Source organism: Prunus mume, linkage group LG2 (assembly GCF_029339155.1).
Source record: "Prunus mume cultivar Tortuosa linkage group LG2, ASM2933915v1, whole genome shotgun sequence".
NCBI lineage: Eukaryota > Viridiplantae > Streptophyta > Magnoliopsida > Rosales > Rosaceae > Prunus > Prunus mume.
Window position 1 is genome coordinate 35099426 of NC_142699.1, and position 4029 is coordinate 35103454.

Sequence of the window (4029 nt, forward strand, 5' to 3'; positions counted from 1 at the left end):
CTTTCACAGCATACCCCATAGGTTGATCAATATAGACCTCTTCTTCAAGAACACAGACTTCACGTCCAATTGATAAAGCTTCCAACTGTTTTGAGCTGCCAAAGAAATCATCAATCTTACGGTCTCCAATCTCGCAACTTGAGCAAACACCTCTTCATAGTCAATTCCATCCCTTTGGTTGTGTCCCTTGGCAACTAATCTTGCCTTATACCTTTCCACTTCTCCTTTAGCATTCTTCTTAGCCTTGTAAACCCATTTTACTCCAATTATTTTTTTGGCTTTTAGGCAAGACAACAAGCTCCCATGTGTTGTTTTTCTTGACTGCACCTATCTCTTCATCCATTGCTTTTCTCCATCTTAAGTCATGCATTGCATCTTCAAAGCCTATTGGTTCACAATCAGCAAATAAGCAAAACAAGGTCAAATAATTTTGAATTCTTGTGACATCATAAATCTCACTTAGGTCACTGAAGTATGGTGTTTTTTCATTTGATCTTTCACTTGATGAGGATGATGGAAATGAGAAAACTCTATGAACTGATGGTGGTGATGGAGGTGGAGTTTGTTGTTGCTCTTCAAATATTTGCTCAACATTGCCTTATTCTTCCAAGAGAGGAAAAAATTTATAATCTTTCTCTAGAGCCTCCCAATTCCAGATGCCTTATTTATCAAAATAAACATCCCTGCTAATAGTAATTTTCTCCTTCTCTGGATTATAAAGATTGTACCCTTTGGAGGAAGCATCATAGCCAACAAAAATGAATTTCTCACTCTTGTCATCTAGCTTAGAACTATTCTTATCTGGAAAATGTGTGTAGGCAATGCTCCCAAAAACTCTTAAATGAAACACGCTGGGCTTTCTTCCACTCCATGCTTGTTGGGGTGTTTTGTTCCAAAGGCTTCTAGTTGGACACCAATTGGACAAATAAATAGCACACTCAACAGCTTCAACCCAAAATTCTTTTGGCATATTTTTGCTCTTCATCATGCTTCGAGCCATATTGAGAATTGATCTATTTTTTTCTCTCCACCACTCCATTTTGTTGTGAAGAGTAAGGGACTGTCAAGTGATTACGGAACCCATGGTTTTCACAAAAATTCTGAAATTCTTTTGATGTAAATTCACCTCCTCTATCGGACCTCAAAGCCTTGATTTTGTAGCCACTAACATTTTCAACATAAACTTTGAACTTTTTGAATGAACCAAACACCTCATATTTTTCTTTTAGAAAATACACCCATGTTTTTCTACTAAAATCATCAATAAAGAGAAGAAAATAATTATTTGTACCAAACGAACTTGGTTTTATAGGGCCACACACATATGCATGAATGAGCACCAATGGCTCTCTTGTTCTTGTACTTGCTTTTCTAAGAAAGCTTCTTCTAGATTGCTTCCCACGTAGACACCATTCACATAATTGATCTGAAGAATTGATAAATGGCAAGCCCTTCACCATTTCTTGCTTGCACAGCAAAATCAAATCAACAAAATTCACATGCCCAAATCTTATGTGCTAGAGCCAAGAAGGATCTTTGAAACAAACGTTCAGACACTTTGCAACTTCACTTTGAATATTCAACAAAAACATCCTATTCTTTGTCATTGGAACTTTAGCAATTAACCTGTTTTGTTCATCTCTAATTGAGAGATTACAATTAATCAACTCCATATTGTATCCTTTCTCTAGCAATTGGCCCAAACTCAAATATTACTCTTCATAGTAGGCACATAATACACACTTGAAATAAATTCATGGCTGTCATCCTTCAAACGAATTAATATTTTACCTTTGCCTTGAACTGAAATCTTCGAATCATCTCCAAAAGTGATCTTGCCACCTAACTTTTCATCAAGGTAAACGAATAAATCTTTATTTCCGCACATATGGTTGCTTACTCCAATATCCAAATACCATAACTCTCCATTTTGTCTAGTTTTTTCTTCACATTTGTAGGCTAACAACAAAGTGGCTTCTTTGTCTGCTTCTGCATAATTGGACTTCCCTCGAACATTTTCACCACCACCACCTCTGCATTCAAATGCTTTATGCTCATAGCCTTCACAAGAATAACATTGGATTTGTGATTTAATCATACCTAAAATTTCCTTGCTGATTTGTATTGCTCCATCTTCCACGTCATCTTGACGAATACGAATTTTGTTTTCTTCCTTCATTGTGAATTGACTTGAAATCGCCTCTGCCACTTCTTCCTCCTCTTCCACCTCTTATTCCTCTACCACTTCTTCCTCTTCCACGACCACGACTTGTTCCACTTCTTGAGCTTCCTTCAACATTTAAAGTGAGCTTCATTTGTAAAACTTTCTCCACAACTAGTTCTTGAGTTTTCTTCTTCAATCTTTCTTCATAAGTTTTCAATGATCCAGAAAGTTGATCAACCGTCATAGTGTCCAGGTCCTTGGACTCTTCAATAGCAACAACAATATGCTCAAACTTTGAATCTAATGAGCGAAGAATTTTCTCAACTAAACGAGTGTCACTAACTTCTTCTCCATCTCTTCTCAATTGGTTGACATTGGCTTGAACTCTTGACATATAGTCTAAAATCGATTCTGATTCCTTTTGATGTAGACTTTCAAACTCTCCTCTAAGGGTTTGGAGTCGCACCTTCTTTACTTTATCAACTCCTCTATAAAAATTCTGCAAAATCTCCCATGCATTTTTGTCGTTGTCGCATTTGCAACCTTCTCAAATGTGCTGTCATCCAAGGCTTGATGGATGCGGGTGAGCACCTTCTTGTCTTTCTTCCTTGATTCCTTCAATGCTTCTCTCTGGGCATTAGTCAAATTTGCTTCATCTCCATGTTCACCAATTCCTCTCTCTTACGACCTCCCAAGCATCATAGCAGCCAATCGAAGTCTTCATTCTAACACTCCAATTGTGATAATTATCTTTGGTCAGCAAAGAAACTTGAAATGAAGCCATCGAACTATTTGCCATCTTCTAAACCTCTTCTTATGGCTCTGATACCAATTTGTTGGAAGGTGATGACCCTCACTCATAAAACTCACAATTAAGAAATATTTGGAATAAGATACTTTATTTCATATTGCTTGGGTGCAACAAACTGATTACAGGACTTTGGCATATATAACAATCACAACCACTAAAGGTAATAAAGCCCCACTACTTCCTAGTCTTGAATTCATGCACCCAATCAACTTCTAGAGTCTTTCCAAATGCTTATACATCAACTAAATACATAACGCATGAATCTAATTAATAAAGCATGTTTATTTTCAATAAACCCCAAAACATACACATACTCTAAAGTTGATATAACACCCGCAATTTATAATGGTGTTTGACGTTGTTATTGGGAATTTGGTTGATCCATAGCAGGTACCTGTGGATTGTATTAGTTGGGAATTTGGTTGACTTAGAATGTTAAGTAGAAAGAGATATGTCAATTATTGCACATGAAAGGCTGTACATAAAAGCAAATTTGAAAGGGAAAAAACCTTGACACGATTGAGGTGTGATGGAAAAGATTGTAACTATTTAATAATATTAGTGAAGAGAAATATCATGAGAAGCGAAAGTTTGCAGAAAAGGAAGATGAGACTGCCAAAAGTTTGAGAGGTATTACATTGATTGAAGCGGCTCACCATTACACATATCTAGGGTTTTTACAGAGTGTGTATTCAAGGACAATGCTTGGCTCTTGATATATCAGGAGTCATTCCTCCTCAACAGTTAACGTCACTTCTTTACAAAACAACATGTGTTTTTTTTCTTTTTTTCTTTCAACTCCTTTAACTCAAGTCCTTTGCTGGTTTTCTAGCCGTTTCTTTCTTTTCCCCTTCTTCTTCCTCTCTCCAGCTGTTTTTTCTTTCTTTCTTTTTTCATTCTTATAGTTTAGGAATTTTGGTGAAAAAAAGACCTTCTTTTTCCCAATTTTTCTTTCCATGATCCTTATATCAATTGAAGATAGACCTTCATTTTATTTCCATTTTGGTTGGCTTAGTATGCTGTCTTTGGCCCTTTTTTTTTTCTTTTTTGCTTG

The 4029-nt window shown here is 36.4% G+C and overlaps 1 pseudogene; it reads right to left on the reverse strand.

Annotated features, from left to right (window-relative positions):
- Nucleotides 1-661: 661 nt before the first annotated feature.
- On the reverse strand, nucleotides 662-2963 carry LOC103323150 (uncharacterized; annotated as a pseudogene).
- Nucleotides 2964-4029: the final 1066 nt, after the last annotated feature.